Here is a 13,031-nt window from a genome sequence, read left to right as displayed (position 1 = left end):
CAACGTGAACTCATCCATGTGACCCCCTCCCAGGAGCCCCTCAGGACTTCGGGAGATCCCCCGGGCGCCCTTTCGCTCCCCGCCCTCCGCGCCCTCCTTCCCAGGGAAGGTGCCATCCCGACGTCCGACCCCAGAGGCTAGCTCTGCCCGCCACGGACATTCTATACGAGTGACATCACGCGGGGTGTGCTCTTTCGCGGCCGGATTCGTTCACGCAGCCCCGCCTTTGTGAGGCTCGTCTGTATGACGGTTTGCAACGGCGGTTTGTTCTTTTTCCATCGTTGTCTACTGTGCCGCAACTTCTGGATCCTTCCCACCGCTGACGGGCATCAGAGCTTGCTCCCGTTTGGGCCGTTGGAAACGGTGTGCCTGTGAGTGTTCTAGAACGTGTTTCTGGGTGCGCGTATGTGTGCATGCTGTTGGGCGCACACCCAGGGGAATGCCTGGCTGTCCGGTATTTGCATGTTCAGCTTGATTAGGTGCAGCCTGTTTGCAAAGTGCACTGATTTACACGCTCGGAAAAGTGCAGCCGTTCTGGGGCCTGCACCACCTCGCCACCCAATCATAATGCAGGGAATGATACACTTCGATATTCTCCACCCTTACGACTGCGGCTGGTTTTTATAACATCTTTGTGGGAATCGGAAAAAGGACCCTCCTGCCTTAAGACCCTTCCGCCGGATGAAAATGTGATGAAAGCTGGTTTTGTCAGAGCGTGGCATGTGACTGCCCTCTGCTGGAAGACTGTTGAAATTCATAGTACAGAGCTTGGATGCCGGCGATGGAAATGGCAGCCTCTTAGGTGTGGTAGCCTTGGGCAGTGCACACCCTGGACAGCCACACATGGTGACCCTGCCACTCTTCATTCTTGTTCACACACACTGGAGGTGACGGTCAGGACTGGGCAGAGGCGGCCCAATGAAAGCTCACAGAATGATGGCCCGGGGACTGAACCTGGTCTGCTGTTTTTATTCGACCCACAGAGGGGGAAAAAAAAATGGAGCTAATATTTTAAAATTTGGCAGATTGTGTCTAATGATCTGGAAAAATCTGAGACATCAGAGAAAGTAGAGAAGCTGGGCCCTCACTCCCAAATTATAACACAGAGGCTGCTCTCCATGTGTCTCCAGTTAGCCTTTGTCTCCGCCATGCCCGACTGTCCCTCAAGCCTCAGGCCTCTGTCAATGGCTATAGCGAAATGAAACTATGCTAATGCAGCGTCAGATGCCTTCCCCAAGTGTCTTCCCTTATGTATCAGCAGTCTTCACTGCTGCTGGAGGCCTATAAATTTGTGACCACTGGTCTTGACGCTGATGAAAAAAACCCCACCCCAAGCTGGATCCTTAGATCGTAAGATCAAGTAACCCCTATATTCTCTGTGCTCTAGTGAAAATCCCATCGGACAAGGTTTCGGTGGAATCATAGGGTCGAAAGGCTGGAGTCTGCCGGCCCCAACCCCTGACCCAAGGGGTTGGTGCTTCACCAGCTGGTGGCCCAGGAAGGGGGGAGGTGGGGGAATGTGGTGGGAGGGCTGGGCAAGCAGGTGAGGGTGAGGGGGTTGCATCTAGAACTTGCTCGGAGGGAATCCGGTGTCCCAGGGATCGGGGCTGGGACAGTGTAGCAGCCTGACAGTTATGGGGCTGAGACAGAGTTGACGATTTCAGGTGTTCCCGTTACATTGTTCTAAGCTAGTCTCTTCATTAACTCAAGACTTTTTCACTCATTTCTCTCTCTCTCTCTCTCATCTATCTATCTATCTATCTATCTATCTATCTATCATCTATCTATCTATCTATCTATCTATCTATCTATATCTCTCATCTTTCTATCTATCTATCAGCATATACTGGCTAAATCAACTAACTTTCAAGTAATTTCTTCATCGTTTTTGTTAAAGATGAATGGTCCTAATACTGCATGTGTTTATGCAGCACCTATTTTTTAAGTATTTTTTTAATGCTTATTTTTGAGGGAGAGAGAGAGAGAAAGAGAGAGATAGTGTGGGGGAGGGGCAGAGAGAGAGGGAGACACAGAGTCCGAAGCAGGCTCCAGGCTCTGAGCCGCCAGCACAGAGCCTGACGCGGGGCTCGAACTCATGAGCTGTGAGATCGTGACCTGAGCCGAAGTCGGATGCTGAACCGACTGAGCCACCCGGGCGCCCCATTATTGGGCACTTACCACGTTCCAGGAACTGCGTCACGTCAGGTAGCCTTCACAACGATGCTGTCTGCCCTACTGTGTGTCCTCTGATAAGCCCTGTTTTGTAGACAAACCGAAGCCCGAGGCCCAGATCACACTCAGGGGTGGCGGGAGGGCGGGTTTGAACCCAGACCTTCCTGATTGCGGGGCTCCAGCTTCAGACGCCTTTTCTCTTCTGCTCAGAGAGTGTCTGATTTAGAAGCAGAACCTCTTAACTTGTGGCACCAGGTGGAATCTAGGTGGGAAGACAGAACTTTGTAATCATCACAGATGTGTTGGTCTGGTTTTGCTGCTCTCTGGGAGATGTGAGTCCTTTTGATTTTCGATGTCACGAACTCTGAGCGCCCACAGGCTGAAAACCACTGATGTCCTACCTTATCTTTCTCTTGCAGGGCCTCCCAGAGTGACCTGACGCTTTGCACAAGGTCACACGTCCCGTCTGTGCCACAACCGGAATCGGGAGCCCGGGTCCTGACTCACTGATTTTTCTCCACCCGACGTGCAGTCTGAGTTTCCAAATCCGGCAGGCATCAGAGCACGCTGCTCTTTAGAAAGATGAGCCAATTTATATTCTTCACCGGCAGGCCACGGGCTGCCCCCTCTCCCGGAGAGGCCTTTTTCAAACTGACATCTGTCAGCAGCCTTGATCCGTGCGTGGCTTTTTCCAAGCGGTGGTCCTGCTCGGGGACCTCAGCTCAACTTTGATTCCAGCTGCGGCACACGGGCAGCCCCTCCCGGCTCCAGTAAGATGGGTCGTGCCCTGGCTGCGAGGGACAGCGTGGGGGCAACCGGGCCCGCGTTGTGCCCTTGCAGGGGTGGGGGAAGGCCCCCATGAGATGCGGGCACGCAAGTGTTTGGAAGAATCATGCGATATTGGGCAAAGCAGAGCGTTAGGATTGCGGTGGGTGGGGGAGAGGGCGGGAGGAGGAGGCAGATGGGCGGGTGCTGTGTCCTCTTCTGGAGTCGGGCCCAGAGCCCAGGGCTCCCCTCCCTTCCCTCTGACAGTGCAGGGCTCGCCAGGTTCTGTGCCGGCAATCGAGGGAGCGCCGGAGCTCTCTGATGCTGTGGCTCAGCACCGGAGCCTTCCTTTGGAGACATCTGCCAGCAAGATTGGAGCAAAGCTTCTTTGAGGCCACGAAGAGGTGATTGTTTTGCATTGTGTAGGAGGAGCCATCCAGGGGAAGGAGAAATTTCCCTCCGAGAAATTCAAGAGGCGATGCCGGAATCCTGTCAATTCCACGACTCACGGAGCGGGGTCTTGGCCTTTGTAGGGAGGGGTGCGGGGGATGGGCAGGGGGCCGTGACGTGCGCGGGGTCCTTCCTTGGCGGGCAGAAGCCAAAACGGGTGGGACGTGTTCATTCACGTATTTCCTCATTAAAAAATAATTTACTGGCATGCACGCCTCGCCTTCTGTATGGACCCAGCCCTCGGGGCCCAAAGTGCAGGCAGAAATGGATACCCACACGAGTGACTGAGGAGGGCACCGAGGCGGGAAGCGTCAGTGCTGCTGGGGAGGTGGGTGTCAGGGGATCTTCTGGAAATGAGGTGACGTTAGCATCTTAAAGGATGCATAAGATTTTCCCAATTAGACAAAGAAGGGAAAGGCATTTAAGGTGGAGGAATGGCATGAGCAAAGGCCCTGTGGCTGGAAGGAGCAGGGAGGTTTTGAGCATAAGGGATCACCTGGGGTGGCTGGAGCATGAGGTGCTTGTAGAGGAGGGGGAAGCCCAAATCAGGCTGTGGAGACCCTCTGATACTGTGGTGGGGGGCTGTTACCACTCCTTGCCTCATATTTCCACGGGAAGGGGCTGTCTCTAGGAAGGAAAAGCACAGTTGGAAGACTTTGTCTGCCTGCCTGTCACCAGAGTGACACCGTGCGCTCAGAGGCACAGCAGACCTGTGGCCCTGGGTCCCCTCTCCCACTATGTTCCATGCGGACGGCCGGGGAGGTGTGCCTGTTGAGATCCAGACCCATCCACGGCAGCTAAGCTCCCGGGGAGGCTGGATCCTGGAATGTCTGGGTGGAGCAGAGGCCCCAGCCCATCAGGAACAGCCCTGCCCGGGTCTGGTCCAGGGATGAGAAGGGCATTCTTGCCGCTCTAAGCCCCAGCACATCTGGGGTTGGTTACAGCAGCTAGCCCGAGTCTGATACATCAGGTGTCGGGAGAGGAAAGGGCAAGAGGAGAGGAGCGGAAGTGACCCACGAGAGGGACTCCTTCCTTGGGGTGCCTGCAGGGTAGCCATGAACATGCGAGCACGCAGCAACATACTCACCACTAGGGGGCGCCGATTCACCCTGGGCACCAAGAGCGGCTGAAACTAAGCTTTAGGTAAAAACAAAGCACAAACACACACACACACACACACACACACCGTGGAAAATGAATTCCAGCACTGCCTCTAATCTACAAGTTTTGTGTTTTTCTTTTTTTTTTTTTTTTTTTTTTTTTTTTTTAATTTTTAAAAAATTTTTTTTTTTTTTTTTTCAACGTTTTTTATTTTATTTTTGGGACAGAGAGAGACAGAGCATGAACGGGGGAGGGGCAGAGAGAGAGGGAGACACAGAATCGGAAACAGGCTCCAGGCTCCGAGCCATCAGCCCAGAGCCTGACGCGGGGCTCGAACTCACGGACCGCGAGATCGTGACCTGGCTGAAGTCGGACGCTTAACCGACTGCGCCACCCAGGCGCCCCTACAAGTTTTGTGTTTTTCAAAGAAGGTAACAGCCAATGATTTACTGCCCTAAAACTTGAAAATAGATTATTTGGGGTTTGGGCATGCTGACATACACCGAGTTGTCTCTCCTATTTGCATAAAACATGTGATTTCCTTGTCAGTGGTTGCCTTCCGTCTCCAGACAAAACCCTGAACGTGCCAAAGTGGTCTTACACACCGCACCACACACGCTCTGGATAAACCGCTCGCACTCAAATCTACATCTCAGCCCTGCCTCTGGGAGGACCCAGATGAAGACAGCCAGCTATGATCGTCAATTACATAGAAAATGGTGATAAGAAAACCCTTGACATTGGGGCTTTAGTTAAAATTGCGTTTCCAGGTCTGGGGCTGTACGTCCACCATAGACCTTGAAATGTGTGGATGTCTGATCTTATCTACTCAGGCTTCCGTGGAAACTGCCCCTTCTCACTCAGCCCGCCCCTCCAACAGCCGTCTGATGGTCGCAGTGGGAACCGCCATGTTTGTTCGGCGTCTGCTGTTGACGAAGTCCCTTGCTCTGGAGGCGACTTCACCACAGCTGATCCAGGCAGAGACTTTCCTGGCGCGAAGAGACTCCGGGTTGGCTGGACTTGGGCACAACTCTCTCGACCCCAGGTAGAGAAACCCTGAGTGCCTTTGGCAAAGACCATCTTCTCCCCGGTTGGCCAGGCGTGCCAAGAAGGCAGAACGGATGCCTGGGTTCCCTCAGGTGCTCTGGTTCCTGGCTGTGGTCCATTCTGGAGCCGACACTCACATTCTTACATCCCTCGTCTGAAACTCCCATCTGGTTTTGGTGGTAACCCAAAGAAGCCAACGAAGTCCTACCTCACATGGAAACAGAGGCTCCCAGGTGTCCACAGAGGCTTGTCATCAGCGTGGGATCCAAGTGTGTTTAGCAGCAGATACTAACGGAGTCTGCAGAGTAGAAAGCTCTACAACAGCAACAGTCAGAGCAGCATGGCTTCGGCTCGACTCTGTCAACCAGAAACGCAATTAATCAAAGCCGTGCATTTCCCAAGCTCCCCGTCGGCCTGACGCGTTACTGTGTTGGGAGATGATTTAAGAGGGAGCCGATGCTACAGAGGAAGGGGACAGGCGTACATTAAATGCAAGCAAACAAACAAACAAACAAACAAGGGAGGAGAATGGCTGGTCACTCTGATTGCCCCAGGCTCCGTGTATGGTTCCGAGAGTGACATCGGATCTCCTATAACCCTATGGGGAGTCTAACGTGGGACGTTTCCTTCCTGCTGTAGCATCGACACAGCACAGATTCACAGGGAAGGGGGCAAGGACGGGGCATGAATTCAGTGCTGGGTCCACCTGGCACCTTGAGAGGCACCCCACTGGGTGTTCATAGGCAGCTTCCTCAAAGCAAACCAGGGAGCAGCTGTCGAGAGAGGAATTTCTCTCCTAGAAGACAAAGGTGGAGTCTTAAGTATTTACAGTCTGAGCGAGGATCTGGGCCCATGGGCGGTGCTCAGTACATACCTATAAAATAACGAATGAGTCAGTGGAGTCTAGTCTTCCCAAACTGCCCAAGTTCAAGGGGAGGGGACACAGGTCCCATCCCTCCACGGGAGGGGTGTCAAGCTAGAGCAGGTGGGATGGGAGATGATGTCTGTGGTCCCTTTTGGAAAACACAACCTGCCTTAAGACTAGAGGGAGACAGTGGCACAAGGGAACCAAAAGATTTGGAAGAACCTTCCGCCAATCCCACCGAGGATCCATGTTCCTGGTTTAGATAAAGGAAATGGGGTAGAGGGAGCGTGGTCTGTGGGCCAAACTCGGCCCGTCCACGTATTCCCAGAGTGACCTTTGACCTGCACCTCCCTGCACCTGTAAGAGCTGGCACGTGTGATGAGCGGTGGCTGGGATGCCTGTTAGGGTCACCGCTACCCATTACAGCGGGTCGGATCTGCCGCAAGGCCCTTTGCCCTCTTAGTCACTGGGCGTATGGTCTGTGTGTGACATGCCCTACATCGTTATGAAGGCTGACACTCTCTGGCACTGACTTTGTGTGTTGGGACAAGGCGGATCCTGTGTGGGGGAGGAGTACCGCCAGAGGAGGGACATCTGGAGAGTCCAACGACACAGAGGTCCGGTGTTTGTCGAGAGGATGGCATGGACCCAGGGAGCCTGGGGAACAATGCTGGAGGGCAGCCTAGTGGGTTGCGTCTTGGCTGGGGACCTGCCCCGGGTGGGCTGTGTGCTTGCAAAATCGGAGTCGGGGGGATTTAGCGGGGGCGGCCTCCGGACTCAGAGAGATTCCACGATTCTCTCCAGGTGGGCATTGCAGTGCTCTCGTTTTCATTTTTTTATTGTCTTCCCATCCCAACCTCCAGTAAGAGTCTCTGGGTCAGGGTCGGGGTCAGGGTCAGGGTCAGGGTCAGGAGAGGGCAGATTGTGTGTCCCGCCTTCTAAAGGGAGGTGTCCAGACTTGGCCTCCACCCAGAGCCTGGGCTTGGGCTGACTCTAGATTCCCCCAGGCAGTGGGGTGGGGACCCCTGCCCCTCTCTTGGGAGACGAAGCTCTGCACTGAACTTTGGGCAACGCTCAGCGCCGTCTTGTGTGAGCAGCACACCCCACACACGTCTTGTGCCTGCCTTTTCCCATCCGCAGTCTCTCCTCCTTCCCTAACTCCCTCGCAGGGATACAAAGTGCCTGCAAAGTACTTTTTTGTTCGTCAGACAAAAAGAAAAAAAAAAGGCACTACCGAAATAGAAGATATTATTAATACCTCACGATTGTAAAAATGGTGATCAGGGAATTGAATTAAGGCATTATGGGAGAGCTGCGGTAGTGAATATTTTAGAAATAAAACACACATGATAAAAGAATTATCAGAGCTACTAATTATAGAGCAGGGACTATTAAGGGAACAGAGGAAAGTCTGCGCTGAGGGGAAAACGGGAAGAAAATTGGTGAACGGAGAAATGGAAAATAAGCAGGAGAGAAATATTTATGTGCGTTGCCTTTTCTGTTAGCGTCATCTGAGATGTGATGTGTAGAATCGAAAGGAGTCGTTTAAAGAGGAAAGTGGTCGTTTGTTGAGTAGGAACGATTTATTTTATATTTTTACGCTGACGTCAGTTTCATTGAGGTATAATTTACATCTAGTGAAATGTACCCTTTTCAGTGTGCGGTTCCATGAATTTTGACAAAGATATTGTCATGGACGTTCCCCTGCAAAGAAGATCTAGAATATTCCATCACCCCACTCAGTCTCCCACAATCTGCCTTATGCCACCACCTCATCCCTGGAGATGTCCTGCTCCAAGCCAGGAAGGACTTCTTGATGACTGAATCCAGCAGACGTCTTTGAGATGGTTCAGGTGTTCATTCAGCTGAGTGGGGCCGGGACGAGGGTGTGCACACAATGGAGGCACGGGTGTGTGGGGGGAGTAGAGGAGACATGGAGGAACTGAGACCACAGGGTCTTAATCCTCTTGAAGGGAGAGGCCAGACTGCCCCATCAGAGTGTTGAGGTTGGGACACTGGATAAGGTGTGAGGGGGGCCGGGAAAGCCGGGAAGGATCTGGAGGAAGAGGAGGAGTGAAGAATGTCCCGCTTCCTTGTCATCAAGGGGACGGGAAGGTGAAGGGAAGGAGCGAGGCAGGGCTGGGTGTTGGGACAGAGGCAGGGGACAGGTGACGAAGACGCGGCTGTGTGTCAGCCTCGCCCACCAGATCCTTGGTCATCGGGGACTTTCTAAGTGCAGTGAGGAGCTTCAGGGACAGGACTTCCAAAACACCTGGCTACAACCTCTTCGTTTCAAGATAAACTTGAGCAGATGGTCCAGTTAGATTCCCTCCGCACCTGTCTCCTGCCACTGTAGGATGGGGTGGATGTGGGCAGCCAGCTCGGACCAGAAGCCTTCTAGTCTTTCCTGTCTCCAGAGCTGAGTGTGACCTTGCACTCCAGGACAGCTCAGATGGCGAGACTGAGTGGCAGAAGCCAGCCTTCTGCCCTGATGTCCTCAAGAGTCAAAGAGGACACTTCTCAGGGCTCAGTCCTCGTTTCTTCCTGACATGCTCTCACTTCCTTGGTGACCTTGGCTGCACTCAGAGCAGATGTCCAGCTGGAGCTCTGTCCCACGCAGCTCCTGGGACCTTCCTCTGAGAGTCTGCCTGGTACTCTGCTCCCACCGTGCCCTGGCTCCCCTCCGTGTCCCTGTCACACCTGTCCACCCCCCGCCTGGGCACAGGCCCCTCTCCAGGAACACTGTCCCCTTCAGGCAGTTCTTTGTTGACATCGGCACCTTCCTCAGCTATCGGGCGTCCTCCCGGCCACCTGAGCAGAGAGAGTTCACCAAGTGTCCAGGGGCTGGTGGGGTCACAGATCCAAGGTCAAGACAGAGCTGCCTCTCCGGGCCTCATCCAAACCAGGTCAGGCCAAACAGAGCCAAACTGACGAGCCAAACAAAGCCACTTCCTGTAATTCAGATTCCGTGGCAACTGGCCTGTGCACGTCTCTAAGGATGTCTGTTTCGTTCAGCCATTGTCACGGCCAAATGACTTAATCTAGAACATTTTCTCGTTCGGTTTAAAACAGATTGCTCAGTTTCTTTAGAATTCAGAATACGAAACTCAAAAGTAGTTTCCACGGGCTCAGGGAGGCTGTACCAACGGCCCTCGAATCTCACGGAGGGCGACCTCGCCTTCTGACTGCAAACAGTTCACACCCCAATGCAAAACACTTGAAAAAAGAAAAGAAAAGAAAAGAAAACCTGGCCAAACAAAACCCCTAGACCAGCCCACAGAAAAAACCCAAAGATTAAGGATCTTTCATACACCTGCACACACACACACACATACCTTACACAGACTTACAGGTTGTCCGTGATCTACGGGCAATGATGGAGTTCTATGTTTGTGTAAAAGTACGAGCGTGCGTGTTTCCAAAGCTAATGGCATTGTCGGCAGCACATTTGAATGTCTCCCTTTTCCCTTCTGCAAGGGGTTATGAATTTCTTTTTGCATTGTAAGTATTCTTTCCTCAGTATCCGTTTCTATAGCCCTATGGTATTAATTGTCCAGTTAATTATTATTTTTTTTAATGTTTATTTATTTTTGAGAGAAAGAGACAGAGCACGAGCAGGGGAGGGGCAGAGAGACACGGAATCTGAAGCAGCTCCAGGCTCCGAGCTGTCAGCACAGAGCCCGACGCGGGGCTCAAACCCACGAACCGCGAGATCATGCCCTGAGCCGAAGTCAGATGCTTAACCGACTGAGCCACCCAGGTGCTCCAATGATTTTTAAAGGAGAAGTTTCTTGTGCATACTTTCGATCCTTGGGCACGTTCCCAGTTTCCATCTCATTTAGCTCTCCAGGCCACTGGAAGGGAAGTCTTCGGGCCGTTTTGTGGGAAACTAGGCCAACGGAGGCTCAGAGAAGCTGTATGGTTTTTTGTTTCTTGTTTGTACCTGGAGTTAGAATTCCTCACCAGGTCCTCTTTAACCAGCAGCCTCTTTCACTGTATCTCAGCTGCCTTTAACTCAGAGACAAATTAAAATTCTCCAGAAGTTATCTCTAAGGCGATTTTCACTTCTAAAATGATCTTTTAATAACTTTGAAGAGCCTAAGCAATCTCTCCAGACTTTAATGTACATTTTATATGCAAACGATGCTGGAATTCATAAAGAAGCTTGATGTGTTGTTATGACTTAAATCACTGGTTCTCAAACTTTGTTCCTTGGAGCTGGGGTGCCCTGGGGCCATCACAGCACAGAGCACAGGGTGAAGGGGGCAAGTGGGAGTGTCCTCTGCCCGTGTGGGCTTGGACCATCCCCGCTCTGATTGCCTTTGACTTTTCGTACTGGGGGGGGCGGTCTCTGACTGTATGTACAGGGACGGTCTTTTTGAGAGAAGTATTTTGCTGCTAATAAATCAAATATAACAGACTAAGATGTTCTCTGTGAGTTTATGACAGAATTGAAGACCTCAGATTCTATAATGAGATGATTGCAAAGGCGTGATCCTGTGGTCTAGCCTTACAGCCAGGCTCTGCTATTCAAAGGAATGAAGCAGAGAATTTGGCCCACGTACGATTTTAGGTGGCTTAGAAGAAGAATGTGTGTTAAAAATAGGAAAACACACATAGATTAAAATCCGCCTCAGGGGACAGCAGAGTAGAGTGTGGCCCTGGTGAAGGGCTGCCCCGGGAGGGAAGAAAGAGCAGAGAGGGCAACATGGGGACAGGGGCATCCACTCTAGCGGCCACTGGCCACACGTGGCTCATGAGCACAGGGAAGTGGCAAGTGTCACCAGGGAACCTCCGTGGGGGCTGGGGACGGGCAGACAGGGGTGAAGCTGGAGGGGGTGGTGCTGCTCAGAGGAGTGGGGTTTGGTAGCCACGGTTAGGATTTTGGACTTTGTCTTAAGAGAAATGGAAGCCACTGGCGGTAGTAAGAGGACAGCCAGAAGGACGGAGAGGGAACAGAACGTGCGTGCAGAGAGCAGTGCAGAGGGCGCAGGGGGCCAGGAGGGAGAGGAGGAGGAGGCGGACAGCTCGGGCTCAGGCACGGCTGGGGAGGCAGAGGGACGTGGATGGAGTCTGGAGGTCTTTGGGAGGTGACACTGGCAGGTCTCGGGTTGGGTCTGGTTACCCCGATTAAGGGACACAGCCTCAACCAACAGCATCGGGCAGAGAGGCTGCTGTGTGAGTCTGGAACCAGGGCAAAGAAACACGTGCACTCCCACCTGGTTCTTGTGTGACACTCGCTCTCGGATACGGCCACCGTGCTGCAAGGAGGCCCAAGCACCCCACAGAGGCCACGCGGGGATGCCAAGTGTAGGTGCCCGGGCGCCCTGGTGAGGTTGGGGCCTGTGGGCCAGGTGCCAGACGTTTGAGCAAAGACCTCCCCTCCCAAGTCACCTCTCCCTCCTGCCGCGATGCCAGCGCCTGGCCTCCAGCCGAGGCCCCCAGGTGGGAGGGCAGCAGACCCTTCTGTCCCCGCTGCGCCCGGCCCAATTCCAGACTCACAGAATCCACGCACAGAACAGCGCCATCTGGGCTCTCGGGTCTTGGGGGGGCGGCGCCTCCTGGGATGCCCCTGACCTCTCGGCCTCTGACGCACAGCCTCACCTCCTGGGTGGAGGCCTCCCTTGGGCCAGGGAGCCCGTGCGGGCGGCTGCCGGGAACGGCTTGCTTTGGTTAGGCCGAGCCTTCCCGTGTTTTTATCCCGAGAGGGTCTTTGGGACCGTTGCACACCCTCTAAAGCTCAAACTAATTAAGCTTCAAATTAATTAAAAACATAAGGCAATTGATCTGAAAAGCCATGTACTGAGAGCAGAAAGGAGGTGGAACCCAAGTCTTAGACGGAGGGCTGGAGGCTGCTCTGCCCACCGAGTGGCTCCTGTGGGGGATGCGGCCGTTTCCAGTCAGGGCCCCTGCTGCTTTCCTCCACGTCAAGGGGGCCTCGGTTCTGGAATGTTCCACTGCACCACCATGTGCATGAGGTCCCCGCTGCTGCTTCTCGGAGCCTGACAACCAGCCCATCTGTTAGATGAAGGCAAAGCCAGCCCAGATGAGGCGCCGGAAGTGACCCTTGCCCTGATGCAGTTGGAAAAGGTCCTGATAAGGAGCGCCGCTCCTACGTCTGCAGGCCCCCGTGTTCCCGACCCATCACATGCGTGAGCTCGTTCTGCTGTCAGAGCGACTCCATGCCGGGGAAGGTGCTGGGGGTGGGGGACTCACCCCTGGAAGGGCACTCAGTGCCCCTGAATGGGTCAACTTAAAACAGTTCACTTTATGTGATGTGAATCTCACCTCCATAAATGATGGACACATCAACAAAACAAACGCCTCCACGGAGCTGACTGTTACAAGCCATTGGACGAGGAAGGACTTTGGGCCCAGAGGTGACTGGCTTGGCTCCCAGCAAGTTCATGGGGGACCCGGGATCTAAATCCAGGTTTTAGCTCAGAGTCCGAGCTTTTTTTTTTTTTTTTTTTTTTTTTTAAAGTTTATTTATTTATTCTGAGAGAGAGAGAGAGAGAGAGAGAGAGAGCGCGCGCGCGCCAGAGAATGGAATCAAGGCAGGGGCAGAGGGAGAAGGAGACAGAATTCCAAGCAGGCTCCATGCTGTCAGCGCAGAGCCTGATGCAGGGCT

At 53.3% G+C, this 13,031-nt stretch overlaps 1 long non-coding RNA gene across 1 annotated transcript in view; it reads right to left on the bottom strand.

Moving 5' to 3' along the window:
• LOC132689658 (uncharacterized) overlaps positions 1-13,031 on the bottom strand; it is a 50,248-nt gene that overhangs the window by 15,035 nt on the left and 22,182 nt on the right. Inside the window, exon 3 of the long non-coding RNA XR_009615093.3 lies at positions 5,744-5,892. This is a non-coding gene — a long non-coding RNA (uncharacterized LOC132689658). The remainder of the gene's footprint in view (positions 1-5,743; positions 5,893-13,031) is intronic.

Source organism: Panthera onca, chromosome E3 (genome assembly GCF_046562875.1).
Source record: "Panthera onca isolate mPanOnc1 chromosome E3, mPanOnc1 haplotype 2, whole genome shotgun sequence".
In the NCBI taxonomy this organism is placed as follows: Eukaryota; Metazoa; Chordata; class Mammalia; order Carnivora; family Felidae; genus Panthera; species Panthera onca.
Note: the sequence above shows the minus strand (reverse complement) of the source record. Positions and strands in the feature narration are given on the sequence as shown.